This window comes from Corvus kubaryi, unplaced genomic scaffold, assembly GCF_017639235.1.
Source record: "Corvus kubaryi isolate FWS band 111438036 unplaced genomic scaffold, C.kubaryi_AGA036_p1.0 137, whole genome shotgun sequence".
Taxonomy (NCBI): domain Eukaryota; kingdom Metazoa; phylum Chordata; class Aves; order Passeriformes; family Corvidae; genus Corvus; species Corvus kubaryi.
The window spans coordinates 5,312,201-5,340,061 of NW_024580671.1; the positions used below are offsets into that span (position 1 = coordinate 5,312,201).

A 27,861-nucleotide genomic window follows, 5' to 3' on the forward strand; every position below is an offset into this window, starting at 1 on the left:
CTCCTCCCCCCCTCCATCAAACTTAGATTAAAATACTTCTATGGTTGCTAAGATAAGCACTCTGAAGTTAAGAGAGGCCAGGTGAGACTGCTGGTACAAAGTTAACTTGACCCCTCCTGTGCAACACAGTCTTTAAGGCTTCACTATTCTCCTCCACAGGATCCTGCTTCATTTAGTGCACAGAATGCTCTGGGGATTAATTTAGGTTATGTAGTGAAGAAGACTGTCAGTAGAATTCCAGCTTCATTTACTGCAGTAATAGGAAACTGTGTAGTAAATGAAGCAGAGGAGTGCCTCAATCCCTCCCTTTCCACCGCCTGCTCCCAGATCACTCTTCCTTCCTATTTCCCTGACTCACATTCGCTCTCTCCAAGTTGTAACATCTTGGACCAGGCATTTCATCTCTTCCCTACAACTTCTCATCTCCAATAATGGCATCTGCCTCCATGTTGGTACCACCACTTGAAGAAGAACAAGGACGTGCTGCCTATACACATTGTCTGAGCAGCTGCAGGGAGGAGATATGGGATGTGCAGTTTCCATACCCAGAGCTTGCTGCTGTGCCAAGTTGCCATCAGATCCTGAGATAATCAATATATGAAAAGCAAGACAGAGTGGCTGTTACCTATTTTGATAGCTCCCACACTCTGGGCCTGGTCTTGTTGCTTTGCCATTGAGTTCATGGAGAGAAGTAAGTAAATTCAGTCTTGCTGGACACATTTATCAGAAATATTTCCAAATTATTACTAACACTATACTAATTAATGAGTTTATTCATATTAAAATAGCTTTCCTACTAAAATAGCTACTTCAACTTATATTCATTGACAATTCACATCAAAGACTTCTGAATCCAAAATGCTGAGTTGCTAGAGCCCAATCTCAGTTTTATACCCACAACCCCACCAGAACAACTGGATATAGCTTTCACTTAAATAAGCAATTACTATATAAGTCAATATAAAGTTTCTAGGAGTTGCTATTCAATTAGAACCTACCACATCAAGAAAAACAGATCAGGTAGCACCCTTTCTTATGTGCCCAGATGCAACACTGAGTTTGCTAGAGTGTAGGTGGCAGTGACAAAAACATGAAGTCATTACTGAGCATTAGAATCACAAACAGATTGATATGCAGTCATAGGAGCAAGCACCATGCCCAGTAACACCTATTAATTGAACTCGCTTCAGCTGAAACTCTCATGTGAGTCATACAGCCTGGAGTTGTATGCCACTGGAGTTGCGGGCAGAAACAGCAGCTGGCTAGTCTGAAAAAAATAAATTTGGTTTTATTCCTTACACTTACATTTTGGGTTAGCAAAAGGATTAATTATAACTCTATTCCTGCACTTATAAATGCTCCTATTCTTCTACATATGTTTCACATTCAAAGTACAGCACAGCAGTTGTAATATTTAGTTGCGGTCTTCTTTCCCTGAAAGACTTAAAACTCCAGGAAGCATAACTATGTACATGACTTTTCACTATGTAATTGAGTTTCTGGTTCCCAAATTACAAAAACCCACATAAACATTAAAAGTAATCTGTAAAATAAAACTTTCTGCTGGTTTCATATTTTAGGTCTAATTTATTTTGAATACTATGATAAATATTCTTAAAGTAGATAAGGAATTCACAAAGAATCAGCTGGACCTCCTCCATGATGCTCAACATGTGATCCTACACACAAACTTCTAGAAACAATGAGGAATACATCAATAATGACCAATAAATGAATAATTAAAATTTAGGAACAGTGTAATGAATGTAGGCATACTTCTACACTTGTTACACAAGAATACATTTTAAAAAAATGTTTAAACTATCCATCAAAGTCCCAGCAAAACTACAAATGCTATTTGGGTTAGTCAGTTGGAGCTGTTCTTTCCAAAGACAAAACCAGAAAATGTAGAATTTTAAATCACCTTAAAAATCTGTCAGATCACAAACCCCATAATTTAAGGCTATATTGGGATTTTTTAAATGGATATAGGTATTCATGCTGAATAAAAACCCTGTTTCAGTACTAACTTCATCATTTCGCCTACATTTCTGCATAATAAGGCTTACAGCATTGCAGCTTTTACACCCCTGCTGAGTGATACCCTCAGGAAATGATGTGCTCCTAGTTGCCACATCATGTGCAGACTTCCTCACTCACCATGCACATGATACACCCCTTGTATCCTGTTCTCCAGACCTGCATGTTCCCATAGTTGTGAGAAGCACAAGAAGTGCTGGTTCAGGTGCCACTCCAGAATACCTACACTCTAAACTTGAGCTCCTCAGGTTTGTGGGTCCTTTATTTATCTGTTTATGTGTAATACTGCTTTTTACTCAGCTCAGAAACGACAACATCCTTTTAAGCAATGCCATAAACTAACAGTATACTTATTTAACAACTTCATTCCTCGCCCTTGCAGGTTTCAGGTTTGTCTCCAATAACCATTTTCAGTTTTCTTTTCCACTACAGCATTTAAGTAACACATTTTTGTTACAATGAAGCAATGCACAGAATACAAGGTGGGAAACTACATTTGCCTTGTTAGACGTTGTTATAGAAGGATCATTATCTGATATGTATTACTTCAAATCTTCTCAACTAGTTCTTAAGAGGTGTGGATTGCTTGTATGACTCACTTAAGCAGTTCACAAAACCAAATGAAAACGCAATTCTTTTGATCAAATACATACCACTGACATTAATTTCTGAATTCCTGAAATATTCACACTAACTCTATTCCCTATATTCACCTGGTTTTGTGAAATTTTCTTGGGAAGCAACTGCACAGAACAAATTCTTAACATCAAGAAACTGAGGTGGGAAGTTGAAATCATGTATTAGTTATATGGAACCTTTTAGAAACTGATAGTCATACAGCAGTGATATATTCTGCTTTTAAGAAGTTAAATTTGTGAACTTGCATTATAATAAGTGTTCGGAACACTTTTTTTACTTCTTTCATGTCATGCAAGTTCTTGGAGACCTTAGAAAGGCTTCTTTCTAATGCATGGTCTAGAGAGATTCATTAAATCTGTAGCATTTGAGTAGCTCATAAAAACTAGACAGCAAAGCTAGATATCAAGCATCTCAAATTATGAGCAGCATGACAAGAAACAACATGTCACCAAAACTACTGACTGCTAAATTATGATACTCCACAGTTTTACCACTTTTTTTTCATACTATTCGATAGACTTACATTGGCTAAAGCATCCAAGGTTTATTAAAATAAATGTAGACCTATAATGCATTTTTTTCTGAAGAGAAAACAGGAAATAGATTTAACCCAACTATTTCTCATTCACATTGCAATTCCAGAAGTTCATCTTAAATCCCACTTCAATTTACTTCGGCATTCTTCAATAATTCTGACAGTTTTCTCCTTGAGTCTCCATGCTGAAACTGCCAAGTCTTACAGATGCTTCTACCGAGATTTATTCTTTACAGGAACAAACATGCAAAACAGATCTTTTTTTACTTGCTCACTCTTCTAGACTAATGTCTTTTGGTTTCTTCATTAAAACTGTTTCAATTTGCACTTTTGGAACATCTACACTAAGATTCATTTACCTATCCCCTGAGGGTATGCCAGGGGTAGGTTCTGAGCATCTGCAGTGGTCACCTGTAGGCAATATATTTACTGCATAAACATGGTCCAATGAGGAACTAAAAATCACTACCATTTTAATTGATAACCAAGGAAATAGTGGCCATTTATGTATTTTATTCAGTGTCTTAAAACCAGAAAAAAATAAAGGAATGATCCTAAGAACAAGACTGAAAAGCCAAGTATCTTCATTCTGAACTCCTTCTGAGAGATGATGGATTTGAAGGAACTGTATGAGGAATCACTGTACGAGGAATATTTACCGACGTATTTTCACTCCTTAAGGGAAGGAAAGCAGACAGAGGTATCTTTATGGAAATGATACAAGCATACTTATTTTCAGAAGAAGGCTTGGGGCTGCTGAAACCCAAGTCCTTGAGAATGCTTGCAGGCTGCCTAAACATAGCAGCTAGGTGGTAGCACCAAGAAAAAAATATCTTTAGAGCATCTTGCAACTTTGAGAGCTACCATTTCAGCTTTTGGAAAACCTGAGATGCCCAACTCGTACACGGAATTAAGGTTCCTGTGCTAAGTTTCTAAAGCATTATAAATTATCCTAATGGCAAGATAACTGTGATTTTTCAGCATCACAGTGTTTAAGATTCTTTGAGCATACTGGACTAAGTAATCTGAGCACAAGGTTAAAACAAAAACCCTTCAGGCATTAACTGTCCAAATATTTTACTATTTGATTGCTGAAAATCAATGTCCTTTAGTAGCCACTGCTATGTCCTTAGGGACCAGTATACTGTTAGGGGGAGACAAAAAAAAAGAAAAAAAAAAAAAAAAAAAAAAATCTGAAAATGTTGGCACTCTGTTTGATTGGGGTTTTTTTTGCTTGTTTTCTTCAACTATTATGAGCTATTAATTTAAAATCTTTCATTATTACTGGAAGCTTTCACTTAACTCTTTGGAGCTGTTTTATGAAATGCCCTTGTTACCACTAGGAACAAAAGCTACGGACCTACCTTTGTTTCAGGAACATGTGGAGAATTAGAGTTTGTTACACAGTTATTCCCCAGATTTTCTAGTATTCTCACCACTGAAATCTTACCCTCTGCCCCCAAGGTTCCACCCACAGAACTGTCAAAAAAAGACTTCAGCACATGCCAACGTGAAGATCTTGGACATTTGTGTTTGGGAAAAAATAGCAGGTGATGGGCTAAGTCTTTATAGGTTTATTTGTTTTATTGGTGCTAGACACTGGCATTACAATGATCAATTTGTAGGTTTTGTGGTTTCTTCCTTACATGCAATTTTATTGTATTTTATTAAAAGAACAACTTTTTTGCACACACGAAATTAATTTACCAACTCTAAAGCATTTTTATTTTTCATTCAAGCCTTTTTATTCTAATTTAACTGATGGACAGCTAATATAGCTAGCTTGAAAAAAAAACCTGCATACATTCACACTATCCTTAAGGATATAAAATATCCAGTATTTGCACACATAGTTGCATGCACATATTTTCATACTTACCCTCAAGACTGTACATCCACAGAAAGTTTACAATCAAAGGCTTCACTCTGAAGAACTGGAGAGGCTGTTTGCATGCATAATGCTTATATGCTCAGTGTAGCTACCCAAGACAATACTTCAAGGTCACTCCCAAAGTATCCTACCTAAGTGACATTTATTAAGCACCCCCAAACTTTTTCCCACAAATACAGTATGACAGAATATGAGGCAACATACGAGCTCCTAAGAATAGCAAAGACATGCCCAAGGCCAGGAGAACACAACCATGCCAGGCAAGAAACATTCTAATTGGCAGAGGTGTGCAAGTTGTACAATACCCGTGTATAGTGCACGTAGACCAGACCTACACAGTCACGTGTGCACATTCAACTCACCTGAAGAAGCAACACCATTACTTATGAACATGGGACTCACAGTATGATATATGCAGTTAGAATAAGAAATGAAGCATCAGCAAGAGATTTCTGCTGAGATTTTATATAGTTTTCAGAAATCTGTCCGGATGTATCAGCAGGTATCCTGCTTCCAAGACCTTAAGAAAAAATGCTTAATGACTGGTCTCTCTGGATCCCATTAAGTGATCATGTAAACAGCAGGGCACTGAAAGGTACTCAACAGAAACCTCTTAGTAACACTTTATGCCACCATGCAGTTTGCGTTTTATTTGTTCCTTAGCAGACTTAGAAATTCATTCAGGTTTGCAGAATCAAAGTATCATATATGAGACTCTGTACTAAATAATAACTGGAGTACAAATCAACTATAAGTATGAAAGATGACAAAATTACACGGACAGAAGACATAGGCATCCTGATTACAAAGTATGTATTATAAACATGTTTTTCACCATTATTCAGTAGTTTTTCACCTGTATTCAATAGTGATAGTGATTAAGTAGAAACCTACTACTCAGAAAAAAAATGCTAAAAGCCACTGGTCTGGTCTAGCAAAGTGTGTTTTACCTAGTAATCACATTACACAGTACAGCTACGCTCATCTCAAAGATCTTACATGGAATGCATCTGACCAATACCCAGAATATCTTGGCTGGGGAAGAGAGGCCTACAACACAGGATCAGGCTTTCTGTTCAGGGAGCGCTCTCTAAAGTCATATCAGTCACATGGTCAAAGTGCCTCTATCTCATAGTTTCTCCAACAGATGAATAAAATTTGCCTTTGGGCCAAGCATGAATAAAGCCTGATTTTAGCAGCATGTATGCCCAGCACCTGCTGAAAACAAGACACTTCCAAATGTGCTTCAAGCTGGGCACTGCTGGTAGAACTGGTCATTTGCAAATCCTGACCTGCTTAAACAGTAATAATTTTGCCCTTCATCCCAAAAACTAGGAGAGATCTGTCAAGTATTGTCTCTCATATATTCTTACGATGGACAGGATTGTGTCCTTGTTTTGGCTGTGATTTTCTTTATAGTAGCTGGTATAGTGCTGTGTTTTGAATTTAGGAAAATAATGTTGTGAACACATTGATGTTTTAGCTATGGCTGAGCAGGGTTTACACTAAGTCAAGGACCTTTTCTGCTTCTCACACCACCCCAACAGCAAGGAGGCTGGGAGAAGACACAGCCAGGACAGATGACCCCAGCTGACCACTGAGATATTCCATACCATATGATGGCAAGCTCAGTATACAAACTGAAGGGAAAGCTGGCCCCACTGCTTGGATACTTGGAATGAGCATCAGTCAGTAGGTGGTCAGCAACTGCCTTGTGCATCATTTGCTTTGTATATTGAAATTCTTATATCATTATTACTGTTTTTCCTTCCATTTCTGTACTACTAAACTGCCTTCTTCTCAACCCCTGAACTTTACTTCCTGTGCCCTTCCCTCCAGTTCTCTCTTCATCCTACAGAGAAACAGTGTGAGCAGGCATCTGAATGGAGTTTCACTACCTGCCAGTTAAGCCAGGACAATTGTTACGTATGCATAATACTGACACTGTTACATTCTTACCATATTAATTTTTTCAGTAGCTATTGTAGTGAGTTTCAAGCTGTTTGTCACAGTAGCATCTGTCTTAGCTTTCTTTTTCTGGCAAAGAAAGCTCTTCAACGATGTAGAAATGAATAATTGTGGTAGCACATTGACCACATCTTGAGTTTGGGCATATGTCCCAAGCAGATCTATTTCAAAAGCAATAACGCACAATCTAAAATTGAATAGAATAATATCTCACTATCTTCTACCATGGAAGGGAACTCCTGGGCAGCTTTTCTTCTCTTCTTGGTGCGAAAGTAACCTTTGGACTCCTTATATATCGTGTGACTATTTCTATTGTCAGCATAATTGACTTTATTCCTTACAAAAAGTACAAGCTACTGAGAAGTAAAACAGTACTGAAAACTTTCCATGTAAAAATACTTTGTGTCAGGTTTCTTTATCGCTCCGAAATTCTCTTGCAGCTTGACACCTTCTCTCACCTCAACCCTAATAATTGCCCATTTCTATGAATGTTATAATGAAATCAGGTCATAAAAGTAAATTACATAAAAAAAAAGCAAAAAACCCCTGTTTTGACATTCTTAGAATGTGAACTACTTATACTTTCAGCACACTCAGTTTTTGTTAAGATGTCAACAGAAAGCATTAAGACGTTCTATTCCACAATAAGGATAATCTTAAGGCCCTATTACTTGCATAATTGGAATTTGGAAATTTTAATGAACTCTAGTTTGTACAATGCTGTTCATCACAAGTATGGAAAGAACAATTAACAGGGCTATATTCTTTTTTATAATATGCAGAATTAAAAACAACTATTCATTTTGACAAAGACTGATATGTCTAAAGTGTTCAGTGTCAAAAATTACTTAAGTAATGACTGGTTTTCTGCTGTTGAACAAAAACTAAAGTTACTTATAAACAGAAAATTATTTCTAAAGGCTTTATTTTATTAGCATTCAGAATTAAGGGGTCTGAAAAAAACCTACCTTCTCTGGAGTGCTTAGATCATGTGTTCATGTTTTCCATGTGGGATTTATACTTCCTTTTGCAGACACTGATGTGATAGCCATCTGAACTTACACACTTAGAGCTATTTTTAAACACTGCTGTAATACAGCAGAGGTAAGAACAACTTTGATTTCCAAGTGATAGTTTGAAAAGAAACTACAGAAAACTTAAACCACAGGAAAGTCTCAAGACAAAATCTTGCTGCAATAACAACCAGGTGACTAAGGTTTCAGAAGACCTCACATTTGCTGATAAGCCATAGTAAGAAGGCTTAGGGTTCAATAGTATTGCTTTGACTAAAGCAGGGCCTGCAACTGCAATTGTTTAAATGTTCAGAAGAGTTGGGGGGAGGGCAAGGAACCAACTGAACAACCAAAAAAGTCACACACACCAAAAAAAACCAAACAATCCCCCCCCCCCCAAACAAACAAAAAACCCAATATAAACAAACCTAACAACACAAACAAGCCTAACCAGAAAATTATGTACTTCTCATAAGCTATTTTAAATATCTCATAATATTCACCTTATCTGCCTGGTACACCTTCACAACCTTTAATGGTTGGACTCAATGATTTTAGAGGCTTTTTCCAACCTAAATTATTCTATTCCCAGACAACATATTAATAATTTGTTGTCTGAAGAGATTCTCAGCCTAGATATGCTATGTTTCTCTTATGTAAATAACCTGGTATGGTGAAAGGTTTCTACAAAGTCTTCCAGAAAAATTAAATCCACACTTTTTCAGTGGTATCTCACGCCTCCATTTCAGAAATCTGTTTTTTAGCTAGGAGTGCACTTTCACTTGTAAAGATCACTTTAATGTCAGAGGGATTTCCAGATGCTCAGCAATTCACATGCACATAGCACTGCACAGAATGAGCATCTTACCATGGGGACTTCAGGGCTTACCCAACCACCACCGTGGTTTCTGGGAAAACACAACAAAAACACTCAGAAATCCAGGCTCTAACAACTGCAGACAGTTGATTAATTCATTAAATCAGTGATAAACAGTCTCTATAGGGTGATACCTAATCACCTTGTCTACTGTATTAATGACAGTTACTTTTTCATTATATATAGGTCGCCTCTTTAGCCTTTAACTGTAAAGGCTAAAAACATTAAATGTTATTTGCCTCCAAACCAGAGCTTATTGTAGTACCTGTTTTTAATTACATTTCCCATCCTTCTCCCCTCACAGTTTCAAAAAGTACAGAAGAGGGGCACATGTAAGGGAAGAAAAATACGTAGAAACTGTTTGGTCAATTCAAATCCTAACACAGCCATAGGTAAAGAATTGTATTTGGGTGTTCCAAAACAAAAAAAGCAAGTATTGCTTAGATCTCTGCAAGATTGACATTGTACCTGCAAACACATGGTGCTAACTTTGTATTTTCACACACCATCTCTGTTCTCTGGTGAATACTTTTGTCAAATGTGAAAAAAACCATAACTGTTTACATACCTCACCTGACATACCTGATATTACACTAAGAACTCTGCTATAGCAGAATGGATAAGAGAAATAGCTACCGAAACCAACACCTTGAATAAAAAAGTTCAAAGTGCTTTGGTACAGCAGACACATTTAGAAACACTGATAAATTCAATTTCATTAGAAAGGTGATAGGAGGCTGCAGTTTTACATGTCAGTTTCTGAACCTTGAAATCTCCCCTGCCCACAGAAGGATGCTGCTTCAAACCCTGCCTATCTGGAAATTAAAGCACCAGAGTAACTGCTACAGGAGGGGCTGCCCAACTGCTCCAAATGAGTCAGCATGCCCAGCACCTTGGGCTGTTTGATGCAAGGCCGGCAGCTGAACAGATTGGGCCGTGTGTGTGTCCCTGTCCCCGCATACACAGGAGCCATCTGGAAACAAACAGCTCAATCATGGAAGAGTAAAGCTAAGGAGGAAAATTGCAGCTTCCTCATCAAAAAAAACCCCCAACCCCCCCAAAAACCCAAATTAAAAGAAAAAAAAAAAAAAGAAATACTTGATTACCTCCTTACTACTCCTGTTTTAAGACTCACAAAAGACAAAAGATATGGGCTTTTCTGTATCTCCTTCTGTAAAGTATCCTTTAAAAAGTATCCTTATCCTGTAAAAGTATCCTTTTTAACTACATTTAAATCATCATTGTGGGAAATGAGGAGTCAGATACGAGAGGCAAGGGCTAGCACATCGTTCATCTGGCGCTGATGCCTCAGTCTGAGGCACCACAGAACCAACAGCCCCACAGCCCAGCAAGTTTGCTGAAGGCTCCTGTCAGGTCACTGACAGCTTCCGAGTGGATGCTTAAACACAACTAAATTTAAGGCCACAGCAGCCTCTGTAATACTCAAGAGAAACAGCAGCTGCAGGAAGGGGACAAGAAGTTAAACCAGTTCGGTACATCATCAGGGATCACACTTTGACCACCATCCAGAAGCGCAGGCCAGTGACAAGCCACACTAACAATGTGCTATTTAGCTTGGCCAACTTCACGGCAACTCCAAGCCAGCCTGTGCCCCAGCACCTGCCCATGCTCTGGCTCTACCAGCAGAAGCTACTGAGAATCAAGCCCAGCTGCTCTGAAGTTTGTGGCTTCACCTTTAATGAGCCTAATTAATTTACTTTCAAGGTGGCCTGACTCCAGATTGCACTATGTTTTCCAAATGTTTTCTGCAAAGCCGGGGGAAGAGATGCCCACTCTCTGTGAGCCTTGACATGGTCCTGGGTATCCCTCCAGTTCAAGCGCTGCTTAGCACCAGTCCCTGCCAAGGGGAAAGACCCATTGCCTGCTTCCAGGAGAGCCTGGGGGAAAACGCCAAAAGGGAAAACACTGCAGAGCAAAATATTCTGACTGAAAATTGAACCAGGATTTTATTATTAAAACCAGTCCTCAGATTAAGGATTGTAACTCCTAAAACTAGGGGGATGGGGGGGAGTGTTAAATACCTTTTCTAACATGAAGTAATACAGAAACAGAGATCACTACCCTCATTAGAAGGTGCTTTTATTTCCTTATTCAAACCCTCAGTCTTCTAACATAAATTTTTCTCTGCCACTGACAACTTCTGCATTATTTATACAACGGCCAATCTATAATTGGCCTCTTTCACATGGGTGAATATCAACATATGGGGGGGAAATAGGGCAAGGAGAGAATGCAGATAAGTGACAATTTCCATATTTGTAGAGAAAACAGTTGTACTCTGATAGTGTGACAGGTTTCAGATGTACTGTTCCGCATTTATACATAGTTGATGTCTAGCTTATAAAGGTTCATTTAGCTATAAAATCATCATGTTTAGCTGCTGAAAGGAGGCTGGAAGAGAATGAGAAATTCTCATCATCTGTGTGAACAAGACAACCATTTTGCTGTAATACAATTTTTCAGAGTACTAGACTTTTCTTTCTAGACCATTCTGATTTAACTTTAGATCTAACAATTTCTACTGTGCACAGTACTATGAAACCAGTGGCCAATTCCCAAGTTTTAGCGGCAGAAATTACATAAGCTTAAAATATACATCCTATTTTACTCTTCACATTGCCAGCTTCTCTTTTGGCTTAATATAGCATATTTTATTTCCTTCTTTTTACCACAGCAATCAACTGAAAAAAACCCCAAACATTTACACCCTGAAGCTTTAATATCACAGTACATTCCCACGTAAAGAAATGTGATGCCACGAATTAAAGAGGGTCACATATTACTAGGATGTTCTGGTTCACAGCTGGGACAGGATCATCTGAGCAGATTTCTACATATAAACTACACAAAGCTACTTAAACAGATCATGCACTACAGCTCAGAAAATATTACTTCATCGCACTCACAAGCTACACTAAAACTACAGCCTTGAATTAGGTTAAGGAGGAAGGGATGGGTTGGGTATGTGCAGGGAGGCAAGCAAGGAAGAACCAAGGTAAAGCCTAAAAGCACTGTACTCATTCAGGTGTAAAACTTACTGCACGTTCAGAGAGGGAAAATACACCTAGCAACACCTGAGCTGCTGCTTTTCTTCTCTCCACCGAGAGCTTTGCTGACCAAATTACCAGAGAAGAAGTAATTCTCACACTTTGCCAAGTGTGCCACCACTTGTGCAGACCTGATTGGTTCCCTGCATGCTTCAGGCAAGATCCAAAGCCTGCTGGAGCCGGTATCACTCCCCACATCAGCTTTCACATTCAGGTTTCAGAAAACATCGAGTCTCTAACCTGATGTGATTCACAGTAATATAAGGCGCTTCCTCTCATGGAAGCCCACTTTCATCAGCACAGACTGGACAAGTCTGACTTCAAACTGCCCATAACTACAAGTAAAACATTGTCACTCCCAATACAAAGGACCTTTATTTACAATTTTACTGACAAGATATCCATCCTTCTGTGGAGCTGACAGTAAACTTTTCATTACTATTAAGATCTCTAAGATATAAAGGTTATTCTTAGTGCTTCTTTTGCACTGTAAGATTCTGCAGAAAGACACACTCTGATTAGCATTAACTTGGAACCACAAAACCTGTGTTCAATTCTCAGCATTGCCATGGGTTCCCCATAAGGCCTTAGACACATCACTTGGGATTCAAGTGTCCCGTGTCAGGTGTCTAGAAATTGTCTGGTTAAATCTCATCTAGTAATCCCAGACTTCTTACAGTCCCTGGAAAGGAACAGACAGCTCCAGAGAGCAGTCCATCTCACCTCCAGACAGCAGTCCATCTCACACCAAGACAGACGCCTCAGGTAGGTCAAATGAATCACCTTCTGAAGGTATTTAAACTTAAATGAGATGAATCCTATCCTTAATCTCCCTCTGCCATTGATTCCCATCTGTCACACGGGATTTATATTTCATCACATCAATATGACACTACTTTGATTGGCGCCTACGTAATATAAATGACTGACTGATGTGTACAGACTTGCACACTTCACAAAAAGCTATCCCTAAGATCTTTACCTGAAATCTTCATGTCTACCTTCAAGACAGGCTATCTGGGCAGCTATGCTTTTGGCTTTGTATTTGTTTTGTCCATTTATGCTATCACATATCAGAGTAGTATTAGGTGTTCTCCTGTATCACCCTCTCATCGAGAGGGGGAGCAGAAATCTCCAATAATTACATCAACCTCTGGAGAGATAAACTGGCTCCTGTACTGGGGAAGCTGCTGTAGCAGAATTTTGCTGATTCCTTTATCATAGAAGCTACTTTTTGGTATGAAGTAGCTAGTCTTTTAAGTATTACTGGAGCTGAAACTAGTTTATCTCCTTTATGTCAGGTAAATTCCCTCCTGGCCGCAGAAGGCTAAAATCCAGATCGTTTGTACCATCCCACCTGTAAATAATTCAAATCCCAGTTGTGAGCATGGCATTATACATAAAATAGCCTTCTTCAGTAGAAAGTCAAACAGCTTACCCAGTTTTCAACTGGAAGATGGCAAATCAAGATTACTGGGAAACACGAATTTTTTTCTATTTAAAACTGAAAACTTTATAATTTATGCCAGGGTGAAGGTAAAGAGGTTTTAAAGAGTAACTCAGCATAGTTTCTAAACAGAGCTCCAAACTGGATGTCTAGTATTGTGTATGTCCCCTAATATTAACAGTACTTAACGACCAGCAAAATATATTTTTATCTGGCAGAATGCCAAACAGGCAACTGCTCACATTTGCAAGTATGAAGTTTCCATGATACAATTAAAATCCCTTTGAAGGATAGGGTTGATATGGTTACAGCAACGAGTCATTTATTGATCACTGGGGGCCTTAAATGATGGCACTTTTTCCAACACTTGGACTAATTTTTTTTTTTTTTTTTTTTGCACAACAGTCCATGTCCCCAGTCAAAGATCTGGATCCTATTATCCAGTATAAACACATTACAAGATATGTCAGGCCCTGTTCTAAAGAGACTGCAGAGCAAACACTGTTCCTCGCAAACATGAAGCAGCTCTTGATGAAACAACTGTTGCCAGTTACAACCCACATCTGGAATTCGCTGTGTTAACAGAGCACCCATACATAAAAAGAAAACAGGGGGAAAAAAAAAAAAAGAAGAAAAAAAAAAAAGAAGCATGGCCCCCACACATTATGATGTTTACTTTTGATTTTTCCCATGTGTCCAGGCAAGCAAGCAGCCCACAAAAACAAAACAGGTAAACAGGTTTAAAAGCCTAACTTGCTATTTGAAGTGATGGCGACAATAAACGATTTTTTAATGCAGTCTTCCAACTCAACTATAAAAGTGCTTTGAAGGGAAAAAATTAGAACTGTATATCTGAGACATAATTCAGCTCATCTAAAAAAAAAATGATTCACTAGAAACACATTAACAAGAATTCTGGTCTAAGTGAGCCGGAACTGGAAGAACAGTATTAGACCAAATGCAACGGAAAAAGCAACATGGCCTGAAGCAGTTATTTTGTAACAGGGAAGATTTTAGCACATGTTCATTTAAGGCTCCCTTTCTGTGCCTTATTTAGGGAAAAACCCGCATATATTTACTAGTGTTAAAACTTGCAGCATTTGTACATGCTGTAACTGTATCCACATCTACAAGGGTGCTGTCCCATACGGTGACTGTGCGGATTACATGTTGTCTCAAGACTCTAACTTGCTGAAACCAGCCAGCTAAGATTTAGTTCTACCTCTGCTAGGCAGAGTTTGTGTAGGTCACCATCTTTAACTCTGCACCAATAGGTACAGAATGTTTGACTGTCACAGAACAACATGGAGCCCCTCCACTTGCACACCTCACTGCTAAGCCTGTCACCTTTAGTTCCTCCAGAAAACTCATACAGCCAATAATAATGAGACAACAGCTTCAAACTAGAACTTGACTAACCACAATCAATAAACTTGCTAATGCTCTTTAGGAGTGGAAAAGTTTCAGTACATCCCCCTACTCTTTTTTGCAAGTACGACAGCTTTAGATAAACACTAAGCACAGTTCTACACTGTTTACTATACGCCACCTAAAATTTGTACCTAGAATTTATTCAACACAATTATCCCTAAGTTTGATCGAAGCAACTACCTGTAAGTATCTTAACAGCACTATAGCTGCAAGCAGGACAAGCTGAGCTAATATTTTTCACAGTTTGAGGATAACTTCTTGTATTACCTCATCAGCATAACCCCTAAGGTATTCAGAATGATCAATACACTTGTCCTAAAAGGACCCAGGAAAAAGCCAACATTTGGCCTCTGGAAGACAAAACCTTTAACAATTTGTTAACTATAACAATCTGAACAGGTCTTCAACTAGTCTCAGTATTAACTGCATCCACCTATGACCTTTGGACCACTCTTGAGTTCATCCTTTCAGACTTAAACATTCTCCTACTTTAAACATCTAAAGCCAACACTGCAAACTATGCCAAGAGGTTGGATTTTTACCTCCCCAGTAAAGATTACTTTTCTTCATCACAGAAAGAATCATAGAACTGAGTGGAAGAAGGCACAGTGAGACCACAGACTAGGGAATGCCAGGTCTTGATCCCTTCCAGCAATTAATTTAGCTTTATTCTGTGAAATCAGTAAACACCACTGAATTCCTACGTTGTTTTAAAAGTAGCTGAAGTGCACAGACATTTTAAGAGCCAAATTTCAATACAAAGCAAATAAAATGTTTCAAGTTTAATTTTACTACTGAAAGGAAATTCAAAAAAGCTGTAACTAGAGTAATATTGACATGTTCCATTAAAATTATGGCAATTGTTGTTCCTTTCAACTACATGTAATACATACATTTTGGAATTCCATTGATGGGTACAGATATCTGGAAAGGCAGAAAAAAGTTTGGGCTTTTGGGATTCATTTGAATCCTTAAGTAACAATGTAGACAGTCCCTACTGTAGACAATGTAGACAGTCCCTACTGTAGACAATGTAGACAGTTCCTGCAAAAGACTGGTTCATCACCTTTAATGGACATTTAGCTGGTTTTTGCTTTAGAATCTAATTGACACTACATGAATAAGCAGTGCTCAGTTCAAAAATCTGAGCTCTAGCTGCTTGATATAGAGATAAAATATTCATTACTATTATTCTTCCTCTAAAATGCTAATTTCCATGGTTTCATGCCTTGCTCACCTGTAACAAAACTTTCATCAATATTTACAAAGAATAATTGATTCTGAGTAAACAGTTCACAATTATTAACCAGTGTACGATTTATAAAGCCAGTATTTTCATATCAAATATTAAAGTAAGCCCAAGTCATTATAAAAAACGGACATGTATTTTGAAATTGATAAACACAAGAAAAAACTATAGCATGTGACTTCGGGTGGTTTTGTCCCAGATGATTTTACTTCAATTTTTCACTATCAGCATTTTCTCAGTAAGCTAAAAAAAAAAAAAGGGGCAGTAAATACGTATTAACAAAAAACCCCAAAAATATAAATCCTATTATGCAAGATTTACAAAAATAAAGCAAACATACAAGTTAAGAGCAGCAAAGGCCTTACACAGCTCTAGCACACCATGAAGAAGCAAGTGACCTCTGTCAAGGTCGCACAGATACTGCCTGGTGTTTCTCTGCTCCAACTAGCAGCTGAGTAAGCTAACAAAGCATGAAGTAAGAAAGCCGAAGATGATGAGCAAGTGCAAGGTAACTGCTTGTTATTAGCATATGAAAAACAACTATGAAGAAATTAAAACTGTTGAAAAGAAAGGCATCCACTGTCAGGCATTTCATAAGGAAATATTAGTATGTCCCAGATACAGTTATCAAATGCAACAGTGTAACATACACATCTTTAATTAAATATTTGGGCTGTTAGAAAATACATAAACTTTAATTTCAGGATCTAGAAATCCTGCAATTCAACCAATATTCAACTTGCAGCCAAAAATGTGCTTGCCTTCTGCCCTCAGCTGGACTACTAAAGGACGTCTTTGGGAATTCAGTGGGAAGACACTCTCAAAGGTAGCCCTCTCATCAGAGATACCTGTTTTCTTACCAATGCCACCAATTAACTACCCATAGCCTGACACATGGAAAGAGGACATGGAAGATGCTAACCAAGACAAGCTTACCCTGGTGCAAAGCAGAATGGTGACAGGATTCCCTGCCTCAGATGCCAGCCACAAACTTTGCCACCTGTACAGCCAGTTCCAGAATGAGTTTGACAGAAGACTGTCCTTCTGATATCATCTCACTGATGGGCATCTGGAAACTAAGGCCTATTTACACAAATCCAGGTCATAACAATGAGACACAGGGTATTGGAACTCCCACATCTTGAACAATAACAGGCATTCTCTTTTTAAGTGAAGTACCTACTAATAACCACAATTTATGGTTTTAAGACACATCAGAGGAACAAAATAAATGGAAAGCAGAGTCATTGACTTCAAGGGGCTTTAAATCAGGTCTCAAAGATGAACACTAGTTAGATAAATAAACAAAAATTTCTTGTCAGTAACAATAGACAAAATAGGATTATAACATACAAGGGCAGCTTAAAGGAAGTTTGGACAGAACCTCTTCACACTATGCAACATGTCACATCTTTTACAACAAAAGCTGTTTAATGCAAGAGACACAATAGGAGTTAATAGCAGCAAGTTCAACAGGTTAGTGATTTTCAGGCCAAAAGGACAGGCGATTACCTCCTCCATTCCCAAGGATTAACACAAATCACAAATCCAGCAATTTCAACATCAAATCTAGAACTTGTACCTGGGCGAAATAAAAGGAAAGAAAATACTATCTACAGACTTCAAGTATAAAGGCGTCATCTGCTCAGTAAGGTGGTTCATACACCTGCTAATCTGATGGACAAAACACTGATACCTCATTTCTAGTCTGGGCTCCTGTAGATTGTGTGCCCAGCCAGGTTGCTGTATGAGCTTCTACGTATCAGGGCACAATTTAATATTATTAAGTAATATTATTAGTATTTTCACTGTGTGGGCATCAAGGAGCCTTTCAGCACATCCAGCTTTGCAAAGAGAATGGTAAGCTTTTAGGAGTCCCATTAAGAAACAGATTGGACACATCTCAAATGAGACAACTCAAGTCCCTCCTCTAAACTAATTCTAGTCATCCAGCATCCTTTTTGAGATCGGCACCTTTCCTACTCTCAACACTCCAGTGTTTACACCTGCATTCAGCTTTTTTCTCTTTAAAGCAAGAGCAGATCATGTTCCCTGGATGGAATTCCCAGAATTAATATGTAGGGGGGACTCACTTTTTTTTTTTTAAACTGGAAGCAGGCAAAAGTATTACAGTGCACTTTGTTAAAAAACATATTCAGATGTTGTAGAATAAGAAGCCAAATTAAATCAGTATATAATAGCACTTTTTCCAACTTTATTTAAACTGGCAAAAAAAACCCAGAAGTATTCTCATGAATATGGATTTTGTATTTTACTTCAGATCATTGTCAAAGGTAATGAAAAGAGTTGGAATAATGGAGATGGCAATTCCCCATACTCTATCTGTTCTGCAATTTATTACATGGAAAAAAAACCAAAACTGTTCACATGGACAATAGTGCTGTTCTACAGTATTATTTTTACAATTAGAACATGACCCTGAACTAAATAAAATGACTTACTGAATTCAAAACACAAAGCTTACAATTTCAACAAGAAACACAGAGTCCTTTTTTAATTTAAAAAATGTTTCAAAACTGTTTTGACTGGGATGTATTACACTACCTTTCTTTAAACGTCAACTGCTCGCCAATATATTGTGTCTTCTATCAACACATCATACCACTAAGTTCTCCTTACTACTTTATTCTTTAAAAAAATTTAAAAATATAACCCACCCCCCACTCTATCTGTATCGTCACACATTTTAAGAATTCGTGCCAACTCTAATACTTTATTTACAGAAATAAATGTTTATAAAGAAATACTGTCCATAGCTTTGGAAAGAAGTAGAAACAAAACCAACCACAAAAAACCCAAACCAAACAACCAAACAAAAAAACCAACACCAAAGCAAACAAAAAAAACCCCAAAACCACTCTACAAGCTACTAGTGGTCATTAAGCTTTCCAAATAAGAGATCTAGTGGTCATCTGTACACAGACATATTTTCTGTACACAACAGAATATTTTCGTATTTCAGATTGTTACCCTGAACCAGATAAACCATTTGTCAAGGAATCTTTATTTCCACAGTGCTTTGCACAAAAGCACTCCAATTTTTTTTAACTGCACTATCTAGGTAGTTATTCAAACACATGGACAGTACATGGGTAAACTCATGTCTCTGAGCCAAGCTGGGGAATGGTTACCAGCTTTCCCATTTTGCAACTGCTACACTGATTTTTCAACCACAGGATTATAGAAAAACAATACCCTTAAGATAAAGGTACAAAACGGAACTTGTAAGTGGGTTTTTAATCAATTCATTAACAATCACTGAGCAGCTTTGAGGTACTGTACTACCTACAGCCATGGCTACACAATTAAAGCTGCTACAATATATTTGGCCATTAATCCTGAATAGTGTCCAGGAAACTTACAAACAGCATCATTAAAAGATCCAAATTGGTTTTAGTCGCTCCTAAATAAAATTTTATTTTCCTGAAATTTTATATAACTGTAATAATTCAGAGTTGATTAATTATTTGGATAATTTCTCATGACTTTTTTAAAATCTGTAAAATCTTCTCAATTTAAAAAATCTTATAAATATTAGAAGCTTATCAGATAACTACACTGCACAGGAGACAGTCCAGATTTATTTCATGTTCTGATAGATTTCTCTAAGCCTATTTAGGGATGGCTAGAAAAGAAGTGGCATCCTGAGTTTGCAATTCTCTGAGAATTTAAAAGACGGCAACACCACTCCCTCTAGTATGGAGAGGGAGAAGTGTTCAGTGCCTGCTGTTTCAGGGAAATACCTCCAGACAGGCAGTGATAAGGAAACAGGTTAAGAAATATGGTCAGCTCTCTCATAACCAATTCGTGTGCTCCTCCTTTAGCCACTTGGGGAAAACAACAGAAGAGAAAAGCCGGCCTCTAAAACATACTGATAAGACATTTGTCAAAAGTAGTACATAAGGAGATGTTCTTATTTCAGTTCCTATCCAGCTTTCAGTTGTTACAGGACTCAGGAAAAAAATTAGTATCAGTAAATATTTTTACTTTTTTTTTATTTAAACAAGAAAAATTTTTCCACGTTGCTTGTACAAATCGCTCAGCTAGTCCACATAGTCCCTGAAAGAGATTGCCTGTAGCCTGCTCTTAGCCTCTCACCAAAAGAAATCATGAAAAGCCCTTGTCAGTTGTCCTCCTTCTAATGCATTCTGCTTTGGTGTCCGGTATTTTTCTATAAAAGATGTAACAGTATAACCACCATTTCCTAATTCCCTCTTTTAATGGGGTGTATGAGGGAGGAGTAAAGCCTACTCTAGCAAAGATGACATTTGTACATAACGATCCTGAAAATATTTGTTAACCTAATGCTTTGTTTATTTAGTCTGGCAAATGCTTTTATTTTAACCTCTAGTATCTTTAGTAAATGTCAGCTGTAAACACAAACTGATAGTTTACTCCCTTATCTGTATTTCTAATTAAGTTTTTTCCTAGATACAGAGTTATGTTTAAAACAAATATTCCATAGAGAATCCAAGTAAAATCAAAGTATTTCTCTTCGTGAAACTGCGTATTTATATGGGCATCACCAGCAGAGGGAAGGAGATCATGGTAACCATGCACAATAATTCCTCCACGCTTTTCTTCCAGATATGCAAAAATATTTTCTTGTCCTTTTCATTTGTATCACAAACTTTAATGTCTCTTCCACAACATGCAATACAAGGTTGCGCACACACTTTATTCAGAAAGCAGTTCCCAGTAAAGAGTTTATCTGTGTGTTTAAACATGCATACAAATATAAAACTACATACAAGTATTTTTAAAATTGTAATCCGACTGCTGAATGCACAAGAAAAAACAACGATATGCTAAATAAGAGCTTCATTTTCATGTGAGGAAACATCAATTAAATGAGTTGTGTACAGCTGAGTGGCTTAAAAACTTCTGCCAAGACACTAAGCTGCTCCTTCTTTTTACTTATTACAGCCAACCCTGCCAAAAGACCATAAAAATTGATTTTATGTTTCTGGTGTCTCTATGCTAGCTGGAAAAATATAGATTTTTTTTTTATTCCTAGGTTTCTGACAAACAGAACCTTCTCTTATCTCCCGCCTTCACTACGCTAACCAACACTGAGCATCTCCTCGGTCGTCTCATATCTGATTTAAGTTATCATTAAGGTAGGAGAACATCTTAGATTGTTAAATCAAACACTGTTCTATAGCTATGGTTTTAAAGGGTTTCTTGCCCATCAGTGTTACACAAGAGGCTATATCCCACTTGTACTGCTATGGCATACATGGCAACTGATTTTTTTCACATTTGTTTTAAGGAAGTATTAGAACTGCTCTGTTAGTCTGTGAGCTACCTCTTTAAATTCCAGTATCAACCCTTAAAATGGATTTAGCATCTTTTGCATCAAACATTAATAAGGCTCACTTAGGCGCTCTTAATGTGAAGGAAAATTTGGCTTGTATGAAATGGCTACACTGGAACATTTCATGCTTTTGCAAGTGCAGGAGTATGATTATTTCCTACAGTATGTCATTATCTTTTGCCCTGTGGTTCTTCTTGAAATTATCTCTTCTCACTCAAGCTGCCTACACTATGTTTTTAAGCTATATAGTTTCAATTTATGAATTGTATGAATGCAAATTTTGAGCAACTATACCACAAGCCAAGTAATAGACCACATTAAAGTATATTTCCCTCAGACATTACTAATAGAACTAAAAACTCAAAAAGCTTGGAAGAAAAAAAAGATATATATTTGACTCAAGACATAAAATCAGGTCATTTGTTTCCAAGACAGACAAGAAAATACTATCCTAGACACATGTGCAATCCCCTTACACTTTTCCTGAGCAGGTTTACTTAAGCATGGCAGGAGATGTCATTTCATATCCTCACCAAGCAAATTAGTTCACTGCCTACTTGTCCTTGTACCCAAAAGCTCCCCCCTCCCTTTCTCAGGGACACTCCTAAAACAACTGCCCATCTGTAACTCTAGATGTCAACTCACCAGGGAAAGGAAACTCCCCTTGGGTCTACAAGTACCATCTCCCCTTTCTTAGGGTGAGGTAACTCTCTTGGATAATAAAGCAATTAAACAGCGCATAACAGATTAACATGCAACATGGATGGCACACTGCACAGCAGCTCTGAGGATCAATATCACCACTGCAGATTAGTAGTCTAGTTGTCGTCCGCAACATGCATGCGTATCTAAAATTATTCTACTGACCTTTGTACAGAAAATATTATTTCAGAGACAGTGAAGTATTATTGCACTACAACATTCTGCATTGAGTTTACAAGGTAATAAAGACAGAGCTACTTCTTCACATGCAAATAGCTATTAAACAAGGAAAATAAAACTTGACATCCCCCAGACAATCAAAAGAAATGATTTATTTGGATGCCAACATCTGTCTTGAGATTGTGGCCAAGTGCTTTTCTGTGCTCATTTAGGACTCTACTTGGAAAGCTCTTCAGTTACATCTACCCAGAGATTTCTCTCTACCGCTTCCCATCTGACAGAAATCACTCAGCTGGGTCTGATGAATAATAGCAAAAGGCAGCTTGTATCAGAGATGATTGAATTACAGATTGTTGAAAGTGCCATAAAGGCTCATTCCAATAACTACATTTATTTACTATACTGACTACCAGAAGCTAGTAGTCGTTTGATATCTTTATTTCAGAAGACGGGAAACAAAAGAAATATTAACATTCTTTGCCACTTTCTTACTACTCTACCTAGTAGAGTTTGATAGGCAAAATTAACTTTTAAACAGAGCGCTGAACCCCTACCCATACCGTGTGCGCCGAGGAACCAGAACAGAACGCACCCCAAATCAAAGCAGGGCAAGTGGTATTCCGTATGAAGGAAACAGTGTCAGAGAAGATGAAATTGCACGGAAAGAAAAAGCATTAGCCTGACAGCCTAAGTAATGGGCGAAAGGCTTTCGTGAATTGATACATAAATGATTAGCTGTTGTCCTGCGGTCCGGAGGGGAGAGCAGCGCCGGGGCGGGGCACACCGCCGCGCCCCACCACCCTCCGCCGGGGCGACCGTCGGGACCGACCACCCTGCCGAGGGCGGGGGCACAGCGGCGGCAGCCAGGTGACACCCGGAGAAACAAGTTGGCCCGGTGGCCGCCTCGGTGCCGGCTCCGGGCAGCGGCGGGGAGGGACGGAGGGATGCAGAGCGGACGTCTTCCCTCTCCTGCAGCCGGGGCGGGGGGCGACGGCGGAGCTCCGCGGGGGCGGGGAGCAAGGAGGGGAGACGCGGGCGTCCCCTTTGTCTGAGTCGCCCCTCCCGTAAACGCCCCCACCCCCGCCGGGAGCGCCCCGGGGGCGGGCCCCCGCCCCCCGGCAGTGCGGGCAGAGCCGGCGGGCAGGCGGCGTTACAGCCGCCCCCGGAGCATGTGCTCTCCCCCCGCCCGCGCAGCGGGCAGCCCCCCCCGTCCGAGGCGACACCGCCCGGGCGCGGCTGCGGGCGGCCCCGGAGCGCTGCCTTACCTGGCAACCGGGGCGGGCGCAGCCGGCTCCGTCCTTCAGCCTCTCCCCACGGCGGCAGCTCCCGGGGCGAGGCTGCGGTGCGCGGCGGGGCGCGGGAAGACTGCCCCCGGCACGGCAGGCAGGCTGCCCCAGCCCCCTGCGCTCGGCGGGCTGGCGGCGCGCCGGGCGTTAAGTTTCAGTGGCGGTGGCGGCCGCCGGCGGGCAGGGCAAGGCGAGGCAGGCGGGGCAGCGGAGGCGGCACGGGGGCTGCGCGGCGCCGGGAGCGCCGCCACACTGCAGCGTCTCCAGGAATCCCTCCCGCGAGAGGCAGCCCATCACCCCCGGCCCGCCGCCCTCATTGGCTGCGGGGCGGGGAGAAGCGCTCCCGCGGCCAATCGCCCGGCGCCCACCATGGGTGGAGCCGCCGCGCCGGCCTCGCCCATCCCGCGGCCGCGGGTCCGCGTCCGCCCCGTCGGGCGGGGCCGGGTGGCGGCGGGCGGGGGAGAGGGATCAGGATGGGGAGGATGAGGAGGGTATCCCCGCGCGCGGCGGGCAAGGCTGGCATCCCCGGGCCGCCGCGGGGCTGTCGCTGGGCGACACGAGGTGCTGTGCCACAAGCCCAGCGGCCGTCGGGCGAGCCGGGTGCCCCGGGCGAGGCGCGGCGGTGGCCCTCGCCCGTAGGTCGCGGGGCGGCGGCCACCCTCGCCAGGCGCAGTTGGTACTGTTAGCGAGCCTGCGGGGCGCAGCGCTCCCGCTGCCGCCGCCCCCGGGCAGCCCGCGCCGGGCACTCGCGGCCGAGCGGTGAGCCGTAATTGGCGTCTGTGGCTTAGGCGAGAGCAGACTATCCCGTGTTCAGGTAAGGACGTGCAAGGGTTAACTTAATTCCCTTGATCCAGCCACTCTGAACTGGAGCTTTGATTAACATTGGTCTGCAAAATGTAACTGTAACAAATTCAATTAAGGGAAGCACATTTCTTCCAACTTTTAATTAGATCTACCCTATTTGTCTAATGTTTAATATAACATAAAAAGTTGCTCAGGTTCCAGAGGGAAATGGAAATAGATTTAGATGTAAGCTTAGCTTTTGAAAACACAACAGACTAAAGTTCTTTGTTCCTCAGCATGTATTATTGCTGCGTTTATACCCTCAAAGAGGATAACAAACAATATTCCTCAAAGAGGAGAAAAACAATTTTACCTGCAAAATTGTAAACATAACAGGGTGGTATTTATGTAAGAGTTTCCCATAACCTTTAATTGGTCACAAGGTTCTGAGCATACAGATTGTAGCCCAGGTTTGATGCACGATTGTACATGATCCTGCTGGATTATGGTTGTTCCGAAAAAGCTTAAGAAAGTAGTAATATATTTCACAACCATTTAGTTGGTTTCCGTTAGTACACGACAGTGAAAGTTACCTAGAGTACATCTTAATATGGTAAATAGCAGATGTTGGCAAAGAGACGAGCCGTATGCCATCGTCAGCAGGTAACTGAGAGAGTCACGCAGCCCCCAGGCACATCTCGTAGGTGACTTACTGTGCCTTCAACAGAACTGTATCCTGCCATTCCCCGTCCATACTTTCATGCTGGGATTTGACTCTAAAATTCACAGTCCTTTTCCAGTTCAGTTTTTCTGATCACATCCGTGCTGGACATTTGTTCTTTGGTCTGTTAGTCAGAATATCAGTTTTCCTTGTTTGGGCACATTAAATCATGAGAGGAGAGAAGGAAAGCAAATGCAAAAGAAATTACGTTGTAAAGCTTTTAGTGAGCTACAGAAAGGTGGAACAACCATAATTTAAACTGCATATGCAGAAGTGGTCACCACAGATTACCCTGTATGATTTAAAAGTGTTACTGTTTTCTCTGTCCCAACACAATAGATACCGAGAATTATTTTCTCTAGGATCATTTATCTGGTCAGTTAAAAAAACCCACATGTTTCAGTGCTAGTAATTATGAGGACTTGATGCTGAGTTCCTAACAGCCACACAGCCAGAAGTCTGTGGGAGTCTGACATTCACAAGGCATGACACATCATATGCTGTCTTAGTGTTTGAGCAAAAACAAGAAACATCACTGAAGCCCAATGGCCCTTCCTTAGTGTATAGACAGTAAGGAGCAGAAATGCTACCTAGTAGTAGCCCTGAAGAGTATACCATCACTTTTGCACTTTCTGGCTCTGTTAGTCCATACATAATTGTTCTGCTATGTTTAAAAACAAACAAATAAACAAACAAAACCCCCAAACCAGCTGTCCTAGGGGCTGGGAGAGTTTTTACCTGTTATTTTCTGAGCTTGGTTGTTTGCAATGAAAGAATTGCTGCAAAAGTAGCTTCTTTGAGTTCCTTTCAGGTTCAAAGGTTTATTCATACAAAAAGAGGTTTTCAGTCTTGCAAGTTTTGTTTCACTACTGCATTTTCAAGGAAATGGGTAGTTACTATCCAGTCATTATGTTAATTATACCAAAGGAAGCTGTGAGGCTTGAGGAGTGACATATCCTGAATGGACAAGAATGCTCTAGAAGAGCTCAGGAGCCATTTGATGAATTCTTGGAGTGCTAGCCAAATGCTAGCCACTAAAGTAATGAAACATAGATCATATTATTGTTAACTCTTCCACAGCTATGTTTAGGGAAGAAAAAGGTATCCTATTATGAGAAAAAATAAGAAACATGCAAGTCCGGAAGAAATTATAATCTGAACCCTATTTTGTTGTTTTATTTGGCATTTTTAAAATTTTTTAAATGTGTTTTAGTGCATCAGAAGAGAATTTTTAATAGAGTCAGCCATTCAGAAGTTTCTTGAGGAATCCTGCTACATACAAAAAGGCATATTCTTCATATGCCTTGTTTTTGTTTTAGACTTTGACTGAGCCAGAGATACAGGAGCAAAACAATTTGAATAAAAAGCAAGACCAGAATGCAGTGTCTGTCATTTTTATTTTGTACTTTCTATATACTGTGACTTCAAGATAAAACCTCAAGATTAGAAAGTGATATGAGCCACAAAAACTAGATTTTGAAAATGAAAGACTTCTGCTTGATCCATAAAGAAGGAGGAAGCCTGGGCCAAAGCCAGTGAAACCAATATTCTTGGGCCTGTCCAGGCAAGTTTTATGGCATATAAAGAGCAGATACTAGAATGGCAGTCACTGAACTGAGGCTAATTCAGGAGCAACAGCAGTTGTTACACATAAAAAAAGCAATCAAGGCTCTGACTTTTTTCCTTTTGTAGGTCAGCCTTTGTGTGACCAAGTATCATGACTGCCACAAATAGATGTACAAGATGGGAAGTCAGGTAAATAATGAGAGCAAATCACTGGCAGGTAAATAAGTAAATAAAACTGGTGGCATGTTAATTTACTTAACAGGTAGAGTCTAGATCTGTAAACTAACTGAACTGTGGCTGTTGTGATTCACTGGCTTTGTGTTGCATGAGATTACAGATGCCTGTCTTCAACAGAAAAATGCTTTTATTTTGTTCTTTGTTACCATGTAATTTACTCCTATTTGTGCTTTGATTTGGTCTTTTCCATCCTCAAGTTTTTTCCTTTTGAGAGATGTTCCTTTGTGGAAGATAAAGAAATTTGGTTTTGCTTAGGGAAATGGAACAGCTTTTCAAATTTCTGATTGCAGGAGTTTAAGAATGTGTTTCTGAAACTTCTTTTAGCATATTAAATGTCTGCTCTTGATTGTTTTAGGTTTTTTTCCAGTTGACTGACAATCCAAGGGCTGGTATGTATGGCTGAAAATTAAGCATTTGGAATTCCATTTTGGTGTTCTGTTGTCACACTCTTGGTTTCAGTAAAGTTTACATAATACCTACTAGGTGGTGATGATGCACTTAGAATGAAAGATGTGAAAGCAGAGAGAGAAAGCTATGTCCCCAAAGTGAGAATTAACCTTCAGTAAAATTGGTAAATACTGGAGTAACGATTCAGCTGTACACAACTAATGGAAGTGTTATATGAAGTAAATCATCTTTGAAGATGATTTTTCTAACAATGTATGTGATTACCATTGGGGCAGAGAGAGTGGAGAACAAATGTTGGGGTTTTGTGGTTTTAATTAAAGTTAGAAATCAAAGGGTAAAATCAAAGAACTTGTTATTCCACTCACTGATGTTTGTCTCAGTTTGTCATCTGATTTCATTGTTTTCTTCTGTTTGATATGTACACATCTGCTGCTGCTTCTAAGTTGTTTAGGCAGATATGGCCTCTTTTAATCTGCATTTGT

The 27,861-nt window shown here is 39.7% G+C and overlaps 1 protein-coding gene and 1 long non-coding RNA gene across 6 annotated transcripts in view; one reads left to right on the forward strand and one right to left on the reverse strand.

Moving 5' to 3' along the window:
• Positions 1 to 23,888, reverse strand: part of SYT1 (synaptotagmin 1) — a 337,561-nt gene extending 313,673 nt beyond the window's left edge. For 3 of the 5 annotated variants that reach the window (XM_042017687.1, XM_042017686.1, XM_042017684.1), the window contains exon 1: positions 23,644 to 23,884. The gene's annotated coding sequence lies outside the window, so the exon portion shown is untranslated. Of the gene's footprint in view, positions 1 to 23,643 lie in introns of all 5 variants that reach the window. The other 2 variants (XM_042017689.1, XM_042017690.1) reach the window with 2 other exon arrangements.
• Positions 23,889 to 24,273: 385 nt separating this feature from the next.
• Positions 24,274 to 27,424, forward strand: LOC121659532. Its single transcript, XR_006014369.1, has 3 exons — positions 24,274 to 24,478; positions 26,861 to 26,923; positions 27,327 to 27,424. It is a non-coding gene; the product is annotated as an uncharacterized LOC121659532 (long non-coding RNA).
• Positions 27,425 to 27,861: the final 437 nt, after the last annotated feature.